At 41.1% G+C, this 19,653-nt stretch overlaps 1 long non-coding RNA gene across 1 annotated transcript in view; it reads left to right on the top strand.

The window, feature by feature from the left end:
* The window catches only part of LOC115093514, a 1,236,544-nt gene extending 1,229,103 nt beyond the window's left edge, over positions 1–7,441 (top strand). Inside the window, exon 5 of the long non-coding RNA XR_003857332.1 lies at positions 7,334–7,441. This is a non-coding gene — a long non-coding RNA (uncharacterized LOC115093514). The remainder of the gene's footprint in view (positions 1–7,333) is intronic.
* Positions 7,442–19,653: the final 12,212 nt, after the last annotated feature.

Here is a 19,653-nt window from a genome sequence, read left to right as displayed (position 1 = left end):
TTAAAAGTGCCTGCATATATTACAAACAGCATGGGCTATGCAAAATTGCCACCTTAGAATTTCTTAACATATGTTGTCATTTAGAATAGGTATGCACAGAATTAGATTTTTCATCTTGAAAGTGGAAAGAAAAGGAAATGTAAACCAAAATAAAAATTTACAGAAGATAGGAGATATTTTTGTTTGTTTTTAGAATTTTAGAAAGATGATCAGATGGTACAAACTTAGCAGAAATTCATCTGGAAGAGAAATACTTAGTGTTTGGAAGAATTACGCAATAAGCAACAATAGTAATTATCAAGAATTTGTGAAAGGATGGGAGACAATGAAGTTATCCTTTATTTGAGTGTTTCATCTTGAAAGGAAGTTTGGACAGAACACACCTTTTCAAATATATATCTTGTGCCTGAACCAACAATATGATGACAAGGTTTTGATCTGCCACACAATATATGGACAACACTTAATATGATTTGAGCTTGATGTGGTCAGTGGCCACTTGCAGGTTAATATTCAGAAAGGTTTGGCTTAAGCTTGGGACTTAACCAGACAAACTTGAAGGTGTAAATACCTTCTCCCTGATTGGATAACTTTTAACTGGGTACAGATTGGGGTTGCTGGTGGGAAGTTGGCAATTAGGAGGGGGCCCAGAGGCTGAATAAATTTTCTGAATTCAGAAAGATGTAAATGGGGAGGTTCCTTGTGCCAATAGGTTTGCAATGTAAAAAAAAGAAAATTTGGAGGCCTGGAAGGATTTCGGGGACTTTGGGCATTATACCCAAAATAAGTTTCAGTAATTTAACAGAATGGTGGTGGTAGGGAGATAGAACCTATCCATCCACAAAGATTTTTTTCATCCACTTAACTGGCTATATTTTGAATAGTTGAATATAGCTGAATATCCATGACAAGTTATCCAGCTATCTTTATCCAGATATCTTGTCCACTCACTGCTTTTCTGATTGATATAATATGAAGAATTTGATGTATTAGTGGTTCTTAAGAAATCATCCTACCTGTTGCTATGAAAATCTGGATCAAAATAAATAACATCTTGTTATAGATAAAAGTTTGAGGGTGCTCTGCTACAATTAGATTTCTCCATCAATAAGCAGATTGAATTAGCCATGATATATGGTGACATTTGTCCAATGGCACCAAACGGGCACACCTCTCTAGCCCAATAACGTTTTTACTAGGGATGTGCATTCATTTGAAACAAATGGATAAAATTCTTCTTTCATTCATGGACCATCCAAAACAAATGGAAGCTATTTTACAAATTGAAATTCATCTTATTTGTTTGTTTCCCATACAAGTCTATGGCCCATTCAAATCTATAGCTATGTTGAGCAAGCAAGCATCTGTGAATTATACAGGGTGGCCCATTGAAAATTAGCCTGTCTATAATGCACTGGTATTGGAGGCAGGCTACTTTTCCATGGGCTACCCTGTAGTAACCAAATGTAGCTAGTGGGGTATCACAACCTCTTGGAAGGCAAGACAGGGCAAGTTGCCAGGGAGACCAGATGGCAGACAAATCATGGTGAAGCATTTTTTTAACCAGCTTATTGCTTACTCCCACTTAAACATCTGATGAAGTGCAAACTGGTTCTCAAAGGAGGTAGCTGAAAAAATGAAGTACAAAAGAATCCCAAAAAGAGGAACAGGGAAGAATATTTAGTAAAGCTGAAGGAGATAAAGAAAGAAATCAGAAAAACAAAAGGTCAAGAGTGAGGATTTCCAAGAGGTAATGCAAGGTGACAAAACATTTTTCAGATACATCAGAGAAAGGAAGAAGGCCTGAGATGGTATAATAAAATTGAAAGGAGATGAGTAATATGTGGAGAAAGATAAAGACATCTTAGAAAAAATAAACAACTAATTCAGTTCAGTGTTCACTAAATAAAACTCCGAAGATGGACCATTGTATATTAAAAAAAAAAAAAGCATGGATTGCATTGGGCTAGATGCAACTCTGTTTATAGAATATAGGAAAACTGAAAATAGATAAGACCATGGGGCTGTATGAGGTACATCCCAGGATACTAAAGGTGCTCAGAGATGGTCTGGTGGCTTCAATCTGTTCAATAAATCCTAGGCAACAAGAGTGGTGCCTCAAGACTGGAGAAGAACAGTTGTGATCCTGATTCTTAAAAGTAGAAGAGAAGAGGCTGGAAACTACAGGCTGGTTAGCCTTACCTTGATGGTGGAAAAATTAATGGAAACTCTGCAGAAAGGTAGGATAGTGAACTTATATACAATCCAGTGGGTTGTAAGACTGGAGACAACATGGTTTTACCAAAGGAAGGTCCTGTCAAATGAATCTGATTTTTTATTTTGATTGGGTGACTGGAGAATTCAATCAAAGAAGAACATTAAATGTGATTTACTTGGATTTCAGCAAAGCTTTTGATAAGGTCCCACATACAAGGCTCATTTAAAAAAAGAGAAGCTTGGGAGTAGGTGCCAATGTTGTGGAGTGGATTACAAATTACTAACTGACAGGATAAAAAGTTAAGTAGATTGCTTCAAGTGGTCAGGTGGACTCTTCCCCAACCTCATAGGTAAGTACTCAAGTTGTTGTACAGTTTTGGGAAGAAGGTCTTCCAGAGTTTGATGCTCAATACCTGCCTATCAGCTTTGTATTGTATAATACATAATTCAATGACTGCATCATCATGTTAAAGCCTCTGGTAGAATCTCTGGACAGGGAGTAGGAGGACTATCAGCAGGCTCTTCTAAATGTGAATGAGGGAGACTCCCACCTCATCTGGTAATATGAGTCTTCAGACACTGGCAGGGTCTTCTACAGCAGCTATGTGGGCACGTCAGATGTCCTGGTTAATGGCCAGCAGCCTGCATGAGGATGTCATGAAAAGTTGGCCAATTTCCCATGTTCCAGGGATAATCTCTTCAGAAAAATAATCAGGGAGACCATGCTCCAGATCAAGGAGCATCACATGGTCCTTCAGTCCTTGTCAACAGAAGCCAAACAACCTTCTTATTCTAGACATCCTTACTTCCTTTTTAAGCTCTCCTTCTTCCAGAGACTCCTTCCAGAGATGCTCTTTCCACAAATTTAAGCAGTATCATGCTCCACTTGCACTGCCACAACAGCTTCTGGTACTTGGATCACCATGTGAAAGATGTCAGCCTAAGATGAAACAGTTCCTACTCAAACTGGAGCCCAGTTTTGGATGAGTCTCAATCTTCAGGCTTAGGTCTTCTGGTAAGGGAGAGGATTCATTTATTCTTTGAAGAATGGTGGAAGGTCACCAAGGACCATTAGGTCTTCAAGAATGTGTAATTTGGTTACCATTTTTGCTTCTCCCATCCTCTAGCACTACACCAATATAAAGAGATCTGTCTCACTTGATCCAGCTCCCTCTCAAGATGGAGTCACTCTTCAGCTGGCAGGTGATAGAAATGTCCCTCTAAAAGACTAACAGATTCTTATTGTTTGTTTATTCCAAGAAAGCTAGGGGGATTGAGACCTATCTAGGATTTATTACAAAGACTGAACAAGAGCCTGTTACATGAAAATTTTAAAATTAATGCCTTCTACACCATTCTACCCTTCATAAAGCAGGAGACTGGCATTGCACCCTGGATCTAAAAGACACATATGTTTACATACCCATCCATTCATCTCCTTGTGAATGCCTCAGATTTGTGGTGTATTCTTCTCTTTGGTGTCTTGGCAGCATGCCTAGCAGACGTGGTGATGGTGTACCTTCATCTTGGAATTTGTGTATTTCCTTACCTGGAAAACTGGCTGGTGATAGATCCTTCTCATTGTCAGTCTCTGGGATTCAGTCCAGCTCTACTAAATTTTCAGAACAGTGTGTTTGTGAGGAGCTAACTAATCTTAAAGTAGATAAGGTGATGGGGCCAGAAGGAATTAAAATGAGGGAACTTAGAGAAGTTCTGGCAGCTATGTTAGCTGACCATTTCAATGCTTCTTTAGAGTTGGGAATAGTTCTGGAGGACTGGAGAGGGGCAGATGTGGTTCTTATTCATAAAAGTGGAAGTAAGGAGGAGGCTGGGAACTAAAGGTCAGTCAGTCTGACCTCTACGGTGAGCAAATTAATGGAATCAATGCTAAAACAGAGAATACTGCAATTTCTGTACTTGTTCTACCTCTCCTTTAGGCCTCCGTATATATTCTTTCAAAGTACATCTCAGTGTCATTGCTGCATAACACTCTCAGATGCATGAAAAACTGATCCCTATCCATCCTCTGGTATCAAAGTTCATGAAGGGCTTGTGGCATATGAGTGTTCCAGTTGAGAAGCCACCACTGCCATGGAATTATGTCATCTTGGTACAACTGATAAAGCCTCTTTATAAATGGTTGGAGTTGACTTCTTTGAAATTTCTTACATGAAAAGTGGTATTCCTAGTCGTCATTACTTCAGCTAGAAGAATTAGTGAACTACATGCTTTGGTTTCTTCATTTCCATATTTTCAGTATTTTCCACAATAGGGTAGTACTCTGCCTAAAGTCATTTCTGTTTTCATCTGAATCAAACCATTGTTTTGCCCATTTTCTTTCTAAGACCTCATTCACATAAAGTAGATAAGGCCCTCCAGTTGCTGCACTGTAAAAGGACCTTAGCTTGTTAATAGAGGAGACAAAGACATCCACAGACTTTTCAACTTTTTGTCTTCCACAATACTAACAGACTGGGCATGGCTGTCTAACTGGCTTGCAGACTGTATCAAACATTGCAATGCACTGGCTGGCCTTCATGTCAAAGACTTTGTCAAGGCTCAACAAGTGAGAGCCATGGTTACATCAGTGGCTCACCTAAGAGCTGTCTCAATAGAAGACATTTGCAAGGCTACAACTTGGTCAGGTCACACCTTCATGTCTCAATGTCTGGACAGTTTGTCCAAACGTGACAATTTTGGGCAAACAGTTGTGCTCAGCCTGTTCACCCAGTAATACACTCCCCAGGAGGGTTTCAGGTTGCTTGATCAGTAAGTGTTCTGCCATGCAGCCCTCAGCCTGGGACTCCCAACATGTCATGGTTAATTCAGCCCTGCTTGTCAATAGTGAAACAAGATGCTTGCTTATGCTTACCATAAAGAGTGCGTGCTCAGTAGACAAGAGGATGAAATGGATGGGGTTAGTACCCAACAGCTTCCCTGGAGAGTTGACTACCTAGCTAAAGCTCAGTTCTACAAGTGACTAAAGGCCTAAAGCAATGTGTGGTGGTGGGAACTCCTGCACATGCTCAGTAGTAAAAACTTTATTGAGAGAGAAATGGGTTTGTTTGGTGCCATTTCCGTCAATACATGTCATAGATAATGAATCCTGCTATCTACAGAGGGCCCCTTTTCTGGTAAGCAAACATGCTTTACTTTCTAGCAGAGCACTGGAGTTAGTTTAAACTTGTTTCTCTATTATAATTGTTCCCATACTCTGAAATCCATATGAAAGAAGGAGTTGAAGAATTAAAGTTATTATCTCAGGATAGATATGAAGGATAACTTGCTCCATATGTTAAATTTGGAAGAAGGGAGGTAGATTACCAAATGATTTTGTTGCTTGTGGGAAAATATGTAACAGCAGAGATCCAGGAAGATGTAAAATACTTTGGGAAGAAAGAAGGCAGAACTTAAGAATATGTGATTTACTGTTTGTGCTATAATCTAATTCTAACCTATGGCTTGTACAATAACTCTTTTTGGAGTTTAGAAAATTTTGTTTGGGGAAAAAAAATCATAAACTAAGAAATAGCAATGTGTAATCTAGACAGGAAATGAGGAGCAGCTTATGGAAAGACATTTTTAGGGAACTCCATAGAAGCAATCAAACTCATTCATTTCTCTGAAGTATCCTGGGTCTTCACAAGAAAGGAAGAGGGAATTATGATTTCAATCTCCTTAAACATGAAGATATTATGTGCCTTCAGTAGATAACTTTTTTTCCATTATGATCATTTCTTAGATCTGGCTGTGCCTGAAGCCAGCATATATTTTACAAATCAAAAATGTATAAGAATTCCTCCAGGAGTATTGGGGGGAAAATAAATAAACCAGCTGCAACAACATTATTTTTTTTCATTTCAGTTTCTCTCGCTCATGGGGAGATAACATGCAAAACATGATAGTTTCTTCACTGCAGCTACTCCCATTGTTATCAATGGAATGAAATATGTTTGCTGACACTTATCAGTAACTCCATATAGCTATCCAATGAATACATGTAAAGTATGAATATAAGTTGCTAAATTTAAGTGGCAACTGAGTGAAAGAAATATTTTTCATTTTCTGTTAACGTGTGACATCTGTTAGGTTTCACTATATGGTGCTATATTTTATTAGGAACTTTCCAGCAATAGGAGGTTCAAGGCAGAGTGAAGGATAGAGTGAGATACTTCTTCTCCCAAAGAGGACAGGTCATGGAAGTGGTATATACCATGACTCATTGAGTCTTTAGAAGGAGTTTTGAGTGTATGGAGCTACAGTATCTTCGTCTAGTACTGAGAAGAGCAGGGCTAGACTTTCTGATCCACTGGAGAGAGGGGATGTGACTTTTAGGCAAGGGCTAAAGACCAGATAGGAAAAGTGAAACCCCTGATGCAGGAGAACACCACCCAGCCCAGAGAAGGCTGAAGCTAATAGTTTTCTTTTAAAGGAGAAGCTTTCTGTTCTTCATTGGGACCAAAAAAGAAGAAAATGTCCTTCATGAGGTCCTGAGGGGGAAAAATCTTAAATTTGGACTGATAATGATCATACTTTTTGTGTGTGATACTTTGTACCTTGCTTCAAACACTGGAGGGTACAGAATATACATACAATATTCTAAATAAATATTCAAGTGACGTGAGAAAATAACTGTAAACGTTTGGACTGTCTGAGAAGCTCTTATTCTTGAACTGTGACCTAATTTTGTGGAATATGCTGTCTTTATCTTAGATGATTCGTCTTCTGTGCTAAATTCTTTCTTCTATGGTACATCATGTTTTATCCTCTGCACTGACACAAAACACTTGGACTGGCAATACACACCCAACATACAGAACTCATAGACCCCCCTGTGCTATATAATTCTATCACTGTGTGTGCAGATATGTAGGAAGGGTCTTAAGGCCCTGAGTCTTAAAGCATAAAATAAATGTTGTTTCTTAAAATACTCTAAAAGTAAAGGTTTGTTTCCCAGCTTGAGCAAAGTTATGTTGATTTATTAACCTTTCTTTTATTAAAAGCACATGTAGAGTTTTTGTTCAGTAGATCATCCATTATCTCCTTCAGTCATAAATAGGGCATTGTCTTCCATCCAGTTATGATTTATAGAACAGCTGAATTTTTATGTTTTCAGGAGGATTTTGTTCAGTATCATTTCTACAGCTGCTGCTAAGGGATGAGTGTCCCCAATACAACTGACATTGAAAGCTTCACAACCTTTTGGCTTAGATGCAAGTGCAGGATCTGAGTGGATGATGATCCCTTCTTGGTCTTTTGGCTGAGATTTAGAACATGTACAATATGGAGGATGTGAGGGGGTCTTTAGTTCTCTGCCCCCCATTGGAACTTAATGATTAATGATGTCATGATCATTACAAAAGCAGGAGGATTAAATCTACTAAATAAATAAATATACTGAATTGCTACTGAATTTTATGGTACTTTGAGAGTTTATTTCTGGTGTATTAGCCATTCTTGGGTTTTTTTGTTTTATTTTGGTTGTTTCCTTTAGTTTTTTAATCTGCTGTATCAACTGTGAAATTGTATCTGTTACGTATCCCTTTCTTTGCATTCTAAGGTTTCAGAATGCAAAGAAAGGGAATTAGTTATGCTAGATACTTAGCATCTCAATAGAGATGCACACACCTCTTCCTGTTCATTCTGTGGTAGATTATGAAAAAATACGTGTGTGCGTCCATGTGTGCATGCTACCTGGCGTGTACACAGGGATGCACGATTTTATTACAATCGCGTGCTGAGGCGAGCATCTAATAAAATTCTGGGTCAGCGCACGCAAAGGGGGGGGGTATAATTTTGCAAAATTTGCACGGCAACGCATCGGGGCCTTCCCCAGTTCCCTCCAAGTCTGCTCCAATTAAGGAGCGGACTGGAAGGGAACTTCCCAACCCCCTACACCAACCTCCCTTCCCCTTCCCCTATCCCTGTCCTAGCTTCCCCTCCCCCCCCCCCCATTTTTTTAACTTACTTTTGCTCCTGCAAAGGAGCAGGAGCAAGTTGCACATGCCGGCACCCTGCAGGTGAGCAATCCCCCGGCACAGCAGCAATTGGCCGCTGTACCAGGCGCCTGCCCTGCCCCCCAGATCATACCTTTTAAAGGCCCCAGCACTTAAAAGCATCCCGAGGTTTACGCGCGTGGCCGGACCTCTTTGAAAATTGGCCCAGCGTGTGTAAGGCCCGGCTACGCGCGTAAACCTGGGATTTACGCACACCAGGGTTTTAAAATCCGGCCTTCTTTTTTTTTTTTTTATCTGTACCTTACTATTTTCTTCTATATAATAATGTCCATTCAGTTATGATCAAGTGTTTGTTCCTAATTCTGTTATGTCAAAGTTTCATAATTTACTCTCAAATTTTTAATTGTCCTAAACTTAAAATTTATTTCCAAACCCTAATCCTTTTTCTGTTCATAGAAAACATGGACATATTGAGGTTTATATTCAATGACCCTTAGCCAGCTAAGTGACACTATTTGAATATTCAGCTGCATTCAGCAGCAGCCACTCAACAAGATAACTATTTTTCCTGCTAAATAATTATCCGACTAAGTGTTGGGTGAGACAGGGGCATTTGGGGGCATGGCTACTTATCGAGCTGACTTAGGATTAGATTTTTCATTTCACCATAATTATAGCAAACTGATCACCTGCGAAAAACAAAAAAAGAAGAGGCGGAGGGAGATAGTGATCAAGCGGCCCCAATGCTACAGTGCATTTTCGCCCGCCACACTGCACACTATCGCCCCCATAGCACCAATGAAATAGCTGTAGCTATTTCTGGCACTAATGCAGGAGATAATGTGCGATACATTATCACCCGCAGTACTACAGGCCCCTAAACTTCCTTAACCCTGCCCAAACTCCCTTTTCCCTAGTTTGATTTTTAAAATCTCGATGCGGTTGTTATCGTGATTTGAAAAATGACCCCCTTAGACAATAACTTTGAAATAGCCACGCAGGTGCACACATATGCATGTATGCTGGCTCACGTCAGAGGATGCAGCCATATTATAACATGTGCGTGCATGGTATAAAATAGGCTGCATGCGTGTACATGTGCACACAGTTTTATATGGACATGTACATGGGGAGATTTTAGTAGACAAGTGTGATGCGATTACCAGTCTCTCCAGTTCATTCCCAGTTTGCCTAGATAAAGGATAGGACTTCTTACCCCCCCCCCTCCCCTAGTGTATTAGCCTCCCTTTTACCATATTAGTCCCAATTCTTAAAACCCCGCTAAACTCTTTTTAGGTTTTTTTTTTGTTTTTTTCCAGGATTTACCTGCCATCCATAGCAGAAGTAACGTTAGCCAGATAAGTTAAACCTGGTATTGAGCAAGTCTAAAAATAGCCAGATAAGCTTATCTAGTTACATTGTAGCTGGCCAGATATATTCAGGTGTACGGCTATGCCGCATCATATCCTGGCTAAGTTAGTCAGATATGTTTATTTGCCAAATTTTCTCAGCCAGAAAGTAGCAGAGTATCTACCTAGAGTGGTCATCTATCAATGAAAGCTTGAGTGGCACTGCCCTGCTCCTACCCTAACCCCTCCCATGAGATGCAAAATTACCCTTCCCTTCCTCCTTATTTTTGTGCTAGCAGTCCCTTTAAGAAGCATCCTTGGGATCTCAGGAAAAAAATGTTTCACTCGAAATGTGATAGAATAATATGGCTGTTTGTTTTTTTGTTTTTTTTTAATGTCATTAGCTAGTCATTAGCTGCTTTGCATGCCTTTGTTAATTTTATGAATGCAAAGCAGCATATATATAAAGGTGGAGCAAAATAATAAAAAAAATAGCATATAGTATCAAGAGCTATCATAGCAGTATGGCAATAATACATAATAAATTCCAGACAATGCAAAGGGAATGAGTGACATCAATTGAAAAAATCCAATGAAAAAACACAACTTCACTACTATACAATTCAAACACCTCAAATGTGATTACTCCTGGATGTTAAAAATCGGAGGAAAAAAGACCTCCGTGTCTCATGCTTGTTCTAGACAGAACATTTAGCATTTAAGAGGTCATTTACAATCATGAGTCTTAAAAAAACCTCAATACCCTTTATTAAATTTGAAACAAATTTGAAATGCTCATTTTCTATTTTCTTAAAAATTATGCATTTACATGCAGCTGTGCTCAATACTTAGAAACAAATTTCTCTAGATGTAATTCTCAAACATCTTACGGACCCGATAATGAATTAAACTTATCTGACTGATGTATTGAAGAATGCTAGTAATGAGCCGGATGTATATTGTATCCATTCATGGAATCGAGCCAACATCAGCTGATGTTTCGCTGTGAGGCTGCACCAAGGCAGTGACGCTGGATGTTTAACTACACACAGTAATTTTCCCGTCCGATTGTTAGAACTTCCTGCATGGCTATTGAAATATTAATTTGTTTTGAACTAAGAAAAACAAAAGTTCTATTTGTCCCTCCTGACGCAGCCTCACGATGAAACACGGGTCCGTGTCGGGGGACCCCTTTGTACTGATTCCTGTTATCAAACACTGTGGAGTTGCCATTTTAAAAAAATATCTTCAATTGAATGATGTGTGGACATTGAAATTACTCTGCACATTTCCATTTGTTCTGGATTTGCTAGGGAGTTAGCAATCTGTAATAAATCTGCTGTTAGTTAGACTGCGGAGTCAGCAATCTGAGGTGAAAGCTCCATGAGGAGTAGCAATCTGTTAAGAAAGCTGGGCGTGAATGGGAGGAGCAATCTGAATGAATGGCTCCTAAGAAGGAGGAGTCAGCTATCTTGTAGTTCTCAGATTCTGTTATTCCCCTATGTTGCTAGTTAGCAAACTGTTATGAATCTGAGATAGTAGTGGTGAATCCCTGGGCCGGTGGCAGATGACCACGCACCTGGGAGGATTTCCTGAGAGGGACCACTGGCTAGGCTTGAGTATGGAGACAGACAAACATTAGTTCTTTTATTAAACAGGTTTTGGAAACCACCAGAGGTGGCAGTAGTGAGCTGATATGCCGGCAGGGCTGTGGTCCCTCAGGCAATCGAACCAGGATCCAGGATGGCTGAGCTGTTGGAAAAACTGTAGAAAGTGAGTAGGTATAGACAAGGTTCATGAACAGAACTAGATGACAAAACTCACATAAGGTCTCAAGGAAGCTCAGGAGCTGGAAAGGTTTAGGCCCTCGAGGAGCGAGTACCTGGTTCCAGGAAAAGCTCTGAGAGAGCGGTGGTAACTCACAATTGTTTGTAGCAGCGATAGCTTCCAAGCAGTAGAGAAGCTTCAATGTGTTCAGGAACATGGGCCCTCGAGTAGCGAGTACCGGTTCCTATCTGTAATCTGAAAGTAAAGAAAAGAGCGGGGCCCCCAAGGAGTGGGTACCTCTGGTAAGTCTGAGGCAGAGTAGCTTGGGAGTAAAGCCGAAGCAATCCCCTTGCTAACTCAGTTAGATAGTGAATTAGAGACCTTTAAATATTGGAAGCGGATGACGTCATCTCAGGGGGATGCCCCTGAGGTTCACGCCCTTGCTAGTACTTCAATCAGAGCGCGCGCACGCGCCCTAGGTCATCAGGCAACATGGCGGATCTGCAACGTTGAGCCGGTCCGTGGACGCCGGAGGGAGACGGTATGGAGACGCCGCGGCAGCCAGCCGTCCATCAGACCCGGAGGGAGTCGCCACAGAGGTAAAGAGGGCGGGCATCGAGCAGTGACGGACACAACACCATTGCTGATTTGATTATCTGCGTGCAGTCGTGCTTTGTTATTTTTGAAAAATGTATATTAAATGACCACTGTTGGCAACAGCTTGCTGTTATTATATTCATAAGGTCACTACATACCTTCTACATCATGACATTCAACGTCTGATCTGTTTTTTGCTGCAGTCCAAAACCGCTAATGATGACTTAGTATCAAAAATGCCAGCGCATGCACTCTCTTTATATATGTAATCAACCAATAGGATTCACTCCCTATTCGTCTGTGTCCATGATGATTTTACCATGAACTTTCCCTCTTTGTTCAATCATTGTGTGAGAATTATTTACATCTATTAAATCTATATAGCAACTGCTGTATGTTTTCCATTTTATGCTCATTCCAAAATATGTTTTTGTTCTTTGAAAATTTTATGTGATACCCCGATTCAGACAGCCTGTAATCACCCAAGCAATAACACCCTCAGTAAAAAGGAAACCAGTCAATTTTCAGGTTTAACCCCAAAGGGGAAAAGCTCTGCAGCTTATAAATCCATCTTGATTCCTGCTTAATAATCTTCTACCTCTGTCGCCTCCTCTAGTAATTGATTTTACTTGTTCCAGGATACTGTATCTTAGATCCCAAAAATTGTTTCAATTCAATGCAATGGTTTACCAGTGGTGCTTCTATTTTGACAGTTTTTAGGCAACTTTTATACTCAGCCAACCTTGTGCGTAAATGTCTGATAGTCTTGCCCACATATACCAACTTGTATGGACAAATTAGATCATATATCACATAATCAGAGCTACAGGTGGTGAAATATCTCAAACATTTTTTAGAATATTTTAGACTAATGATATCATCTTGCAACATAATTTGACAAAAGGAACAATGTCCACATCGGTGGTGTCTCCTAGGTTTGATATCCCACAATGTATTCACAGTGTCCACCCTCTTTTCAACCAAATACAAGGGGCTCACAATTTCCTTAATATTTTTTGACCTGACATATGATGTATGTATATTACACTCCTTTAAACAAGGAAGTAATTGCAGAATATCCAAATGTGATTTCACAATTTTTGCCAGACCTGGAGTCAAATTAGTGTATCTTGTGACAAAATTAAGATTGATATCCTTTGTATTTGTTCTTAACTTGCTCAGTAATTACTCTCTATTGGAAAATCTCACTCTCTTGAAACATCTCCTCAATAGTTTAGAAGGACAACCACGTTCCAAGAGATCAGTACATTTTTGTTGGGAATGCTTCTTGAATTCCCTTAGGGATGTATAATTTCTCCGGATCTTAAGTAACTGTGAAAATGGTAAGCTGTCTTTTAAATGTGTAGGATGAAAGCTGCTATAATCCAGAAAGGTGATGCACTGGAGGTGGACCCTTGGCCTGCTGCAGGATTGGTACAGCCCTCTGATCGGACCCAGAGAGCACCTGCCACCAGGAGGTGAAGCACAAGAGGAGCAGAGGTTAGCTGGAGCTTCACCAATAACAGTCTGGGGTTTCTACAGGTTGAGCCCATGGGTATCCAGACTGCCTGGATTTAGGTGGGCCTTGGATTGCCTCCCAGAGAGGTAGCGGAGAGGTGTGCCCACCACGGGCAAGGGTACGCAGCTGATGCAGAGAGGATGGACCAGACCCAAACTGGAAGCTCCGGAGACCTCAGGGAGATAACAGTTCAAGAATGTTCTCCGGGTGAGAGAGGCAGCACCTGCAAGTCTAGGTGGCTAAAGGCTGTGGCTGGAATCCAGGCAGGTTGGTCTGGTAGTCACGGAAGGCCAGAAGAGTGTTTGAATGAAGCGCAAGGGTCAAAGCCAGAATATCCATCCAGAAGTGGTCAGCCAAAGCAGGGGTCAATACCAAGGTCAGTCAGAGTGTAGTCAGGGCAAGCAAGGGTCAGTTCCAGGCAGCAGATGTAGTCAGGCAGGCTGAGGCCAGTACCAGAGATCAGTCTGAGAAGGTACTACCTGAATAAGGAAGCTGGAACAAGGAGACACTGGAACACAGGATGAGGCAAACTAGTACACCACTGTGTCGACCCGATTGCCAAGGCGAGGTCCTGGGGACAGGGCCTCGCTATTTATACTTTGGGCTATGTGATGTCATCGGTGTGCATCTGAGTCAGGTTTCCCGCGCTTGGCCCTTTAAAATGGAGGACGTTGGCAGTGCATGCACCTAGGGGCGGCGCCGAGGAGGCCAAAGATGCGGAGTCCTGACGGGAGCTCCACTGTGAGGCCTGCAGTGTGGAGGAAGCTGGAGAGTGCCACAGTGAGTGTCTGGGAGGCCGAGAACTGGCAGCACTGGTAAGACCGGAGCTGGTGGAGGGCAGCGTGAGGTGAGCAGGTCCGGTTGCGGAACAAAAGGTATTACAATCGACAGTTTTTTTTTGTACAGTGTTGTTTCCAATGCCTCCTCTTGTGATTTGTACACTTTGACATCCAAAAAAGAAATGACTGAAAAGTCGTATTGCATGGAAAATTTGATCTCTTCCTCACAGGAATTCAACAATTCCTTTAACTCTTCTACTGAGCCAGACCAAAGTACAAACCCATCATCTATAAATCTCTTCCATAGAGATATCCTGGCTAGAAAAGGAGAATTCTGAATCCATACTTTCTCAAACCTTTCCATGTAAAGATTGGCTAGTGAAGGTGCCATTGTTGTACCCATGGCTGTTCCAGAGATTTGTTGGTAAAATTTCTTATAAAAAATAAAGACATTCTTTGTTAATGCAATTCTCATAAGTTGCATAATACAATCAGTGGGAACCTCAAGGGGTTGTGGTCTATGTCTCAAAATATCTCGAATGGTCTCCATTAATGGTATTTGTGGTATCACAGTGTATAAAGATTTAACATCAAGAGTTACCAAATAGCAATCCTGAAAATCAATTTCCAAATCCTGTGATATATTTAGAAAATGAGTTGTATCCTGTATAAAGGATTCTATTTTATGTACATACTGTGTTTTAAAAAACTGTCAACATAAATTGATGAATTTTCCATCACCGAACCCTTACCTGGAATTACCGGCCTCCCAGGGGTTAAGGGTATATAGTGGGAATGCATGGAAATTTCACATTAAGGAACTTGTGTTCCTTTATAAACAAAAAATCAAGATCAAGAGCTTGAGCTGTTAACTTTTTGATCTCCTTTTGTAATAATTTAGTGGGATCTGACTTCAAAACCTTGTAATTTGGTATGTCCTGTAGTTGGCTCAATAATTCCTTCACATAATTTTCTCAATCTTGTATTACAATCAATCCTCCCTTATCAGATTGCTTAATCACAATAGATTGGCCCTTTTTGATTTAAATAATTCTTTCCTCAGGTTTCAAATTATTGTTGGACTATATACCTTGTTTAAAATTATACTTTTCATACTCCTCCACATCACGAAGTACAATCTTTTTATATGTTTCCAACACTGGATCCATTGAATCAGGTGGGCACCAATTAGATTTATCAAAAACTCTAGAAATCTGTGGGGTGGATTTCCAAAGGGTTACGCGCATAACCCCAAGAATCCGCTCCTGCAAGCGCCGAGCCTATTTTGCATAGGCTCGGCGACATGCGCAAGCCCCAGGACGCGCGTATGTTCCGGGGCATGGGTGGGGCGGGCTAGTCTGGGGGCGGGGCCAGAGCCTCCAGGCACAGCGGCCATTTGCCACTGTGCCCGGGATCGTGGGCTGGCTAACAGCCGGCGCATGCAACATATGCCTTTCCGGAGGCAGGCACAACTTACAAGACAAAGGTTAGGTAGGGGGTTTAGATATGGCTGGGGGGCAGGTTAGGTATGGGGAAGGTGGGGGAGCGGAGGGAACAGTGAAAGCCATCGGGGCTCCCCTAGGGCTCGGCGCGTGCAAAGTGAACAAGTGTGCACCCCCTTGCGTGCACCGACCCTGGATTTTATAACATGCGTGCGGCTGCACTCACATGTTATAAAATTGGGCGTAGATTTGTGAGTGCCGGATTGCGCGCACAAATCTACGCCCGCGCATAGGTACGAATATCTGGCCCTATGTGTCCCTAAAGGCCAGAAGATGGAAATGAAGGAAAGAGTGCATGGGGGTAACTTGCTGGTGCGATGGTTAATACCCTTAACCAATAGGCCTTCACACTGTTGATGCAACTTCAACATTGCTCTCTGCTTCAATAGAAAGAGGTAACAGGGAATTAGACAGCAACCAACAAGGGTCCTGACGTTTACGGTCTGGGAAACTGATAAGTATGGGGGTGACGTATATGATGCAGCTGATTCTAGTGATGTGCATTCGTTTTGAACGAATGCACAATCCGCAATGTATAGGTCCCTATTTGTTGCATTTGTGGGTCCACAAAACGTATGGCGAACCCCCATGAATGCAACATATCATTAACGAATAAAACCCCCACCCTCCTGACCCCCCCCCCCCCCCACCAAGACTTGCCAAAAGTCCTTGGTGGTCCAGCAGGGGTCCTGGAGTGATCTCCTGTACTCGGACTGTCGCTGCCAGTATTCAAAATGGCGCCGATAGCCTTTGCCCTTACTATGTCACGGGGGCTACTGGTGCCATTGGTCAGCCCCTGTCACATGGTAGGAGCAATGGACGGCCGGTGCCATCTTGTGCTCCTACCATGTGACAGGAGTTGAACAATGGCACCGGTAGCCCCTGTGACATAGTAAGGGCAAAGGCTATCGGTGCCATTTTGAATACTGGCAGCCGACGGCCCGAGAGCAGGAGATCACTCCAGGACCCCCGCTGGACCACCAGGGACTTTTGGCAAGTCTTGGTAGGGGGGGGTCAGGAGGGTGAGGGTTTGTAGTTAATTAAATTTAAAGGGTTGGGATGGGGTGTATTGTTTTTTTTCCCCACTTTAATGTAAAGCGAAAAGCGAATAGCGAATGCAACTAATGGACGAATTGGGTTTCCTCAAAAATGGATGCAACGGATTTGGGTCCCGGCGCAATGAATACCAAACAGCAATGAATATTTTCCTTCTGTGAATCCCTAGCTGATACTATTATAAGCTTGCTGGGCAGACTGGATGGACCGTTTGGTCCTTTTCTACCGTCATTTCTATGTTTCTATGCATATTTTGCTAAACTGCTATACATTGTCCATGAAGTCAGACGTGTTTTAAATTATAGCAACTCTGAGGGAGTTCCATTCTGCCTTCTTGGGCACTGAGATCACTGAAGTAATTGATCTTTTCATGGAAGAGGATTTGTTCGTAAGTAGGTATGGGGAAACCCTGATTATGCATTATTCTCATTTAGAAGTTTATTTATTTATTTATTTATTTATTTTTAGATTTTTATATACCGGTGTTCCTATATGAAATAAAGATCACATCGGTTTACATTGAAACAGAACATGAAAATTGCCAAAAGGCATTACATAGAACAAGGTTATGAAACTTGGAAGTGTACATAAGTTCAAAATTTAACAATAACGTTGTAACATTGATGACCAAAAGATAAAGGAGAAAAAAAAAAAAGACTTAAACAATTAAGTTGACAGGTCTTATTGAGCATAAAAATTATAACGTATAAGTGAGAAAGTCTCAAGTGTCCTGCAGCAAGAGATTAGATACCGAAGTAGGTAGTGGTATGGAAAATGGGGGTTTGTGAAGAAGATATGTTCTTGCTGGTTGGAGGGGAAAAAATGATGATCATGGTCCTGGAAAAGCTTGGCTAAAGAGCCAGGTTTTAAGTTTTTTTTTGAATGAAGAGTGGCAGAACTGTCTGGTGGGAGCGCATTCCATTGAATGGGGCCTGCTGTAGATATGGCACGTTTATGATGCGAGGATTTTGTTGAAGGTACATAGAGTGTGCCTTTATATGCTCCTCTGATGGGTCTAGAGGAGGAGTGAGGGCGTAGTTGGTTACATAATTGAAGAGGAGAGATATTGTGAATGGATTTATGAATTACGGTGAGTACTTTATATAGGATCCTTTGCTTTATAGGTAGCCAGTGGAGGAGCTTGAGAATGGGGGTGATGTGATCTCTTTTATTCGTATTGGTAAGGATTCTGGCTGCAGAGTTCTGTAGCATTTGGAGGGGTTTGATGGATGAATATGGAAGGCCAAAGAGAAGCGAATTGCAATAGTCGACTTTTGATAGAATAATGGCTTGTAGGACCATCCGAAAATCGTTGAAATAAAGAAGAGGCTTCAATTTTTTTAAGACTTGTAACTTGTAAAAACAGTCTTTGGTGGTTGTGCTTATGAATTTTTTAAAATTGAGCTGATTGTCTAGCATGATACCTAGATCTCAAACATGTGGTGAGTGATTTAATATGGGAGTGGATGAGTTGAGTAGGTCAGCTGGGTTTAGAAGTTTGATGTTGATGTCTTGATTGATGATTAGGATCTCAGTTTTGTTGTTGTTAAGAATGAGGCAAAGGCTGGAGAGAAGATGATTGATCTGTTGCAAACAATTGTTCCAGTGAGCCAAAGTTTTTTGTAAGGATTCTGAGATTGGGATGAGTATCTGGATGTCATCCGCGTAGAGATAGTGAGTTAGGTTTAGTTTAGTAAGTAGATGACATAGAGGTAAGAGGTAAATGTTGAAGAGGGTAGGGGAAAGGGAGGAACCCTGAGGGACCCCCTGGTTGGAAGGGATCGGTTGTGATTCTTTGTTGTTAATCTTTACTTTGAATTGTCTATTTGCTAGGAAGGATTTGAACCAGCTGAAGACTGTTCCTTTAATGCCTATATCTGCCAGACATTTTAATAGAGATGAATGGTTGACAGTGTCAAAGGCTGCAGAGAGATCTAGTAGTATCAAAAGATGTGGTTGTTTTTTGTCCATATTAGATAGAATAGAATCGGTAAGAGAGATAAGGAGAGATTCAGTGCTTAACGATTTCCGAAAGCCATACTGGGAAGATACAAGAATGTTGTTTTCTTCCAAATATTCAGATAGTTGTTTATTGACTATCTTTTCCATAATTTTGGCGATCAATGGCAGATTAGCTATTGGGCGGAAGTTAGCTGGATCTGTGGTTGGAAGGTTAGGTTTTTTAAGTAGAGGTTTGAGAATGGCTAATTTAAGTTGGTCAGGAACTAGACCCTGGGAGAGAGAGCAGTTAATGATGTCTGCAATTGGTTTTGATATGGAGTTTCTTATTGCGATGAGAAGGTTAGTAGGAATTGTGTCTAAGGGATGAGATGACGGTTTCATTTTTTTAAGTATGTTTTCTATCTCAAGTGCTGAAGTGGTCTCGAAAGTTTCCAGCATTGTATTTAGTTGAGGTGAGGTAATGTGAGGGAAAGGGGGATATGAAAAAGATGATGAGAAAGAGATAGTCAGTTTGTCAATTTTATCCTTAAAGTATTCTGCTAGTTCTGATGCTTTGTTGAGTGCTTGATCATCAGGAATGGTAGGAGGTGATGGTTTAGTGAGAGCTGAAACGTAGGAGAAAAGTGCTTTTGAATCAAATATGAAATGATGTATTTTTTTTGAGAAAAAATCTCTCTTTGTTCTCAGTATGGTGATCCTATAAGCATTGAGGGAGGTTTTATAAATAGCTAATGTTGTGGGGGATGGGTTTCTCCTCCAAGTGTGTTCTTTATTTCTTAGCTCTTGTTTAAGCAGCTTCAGTTCTGGGGTGAACCAGGGTTTCCTGTTGTCTGGCGAAGGTTGTACTACTTTTGTGATGGAAGGGCAGGTAATGTCTGCGATCTTTTTGGTGATGTTGCACCATGAGGTGGTGGCTGTAGATGCGTTGGAGAGATCGAGATGTGATAA

Source organism: Rhinatrema bivittatum, chromosome 1 (genome assembly GCF_901001135.1).
Source record: "Rhinatrema bivittatum chromosome 1, aRhiBiv1.1, whole genome shotgun sequence".
In the NCBI taxonomy this organism is placed as follows: domain Eukaryota; kingdom Metazoa; phylum Chordata; class Amphibia; order Gymnophiona; family Rhinatrematidae; genus Rhinatrema; species Rhinatrema bivittatum.
The sequence above is the reverse complement of the archived record's forward strand: the minus strand, read 5'-3'. Positions and strand labels throughout refer to the sequence as shown.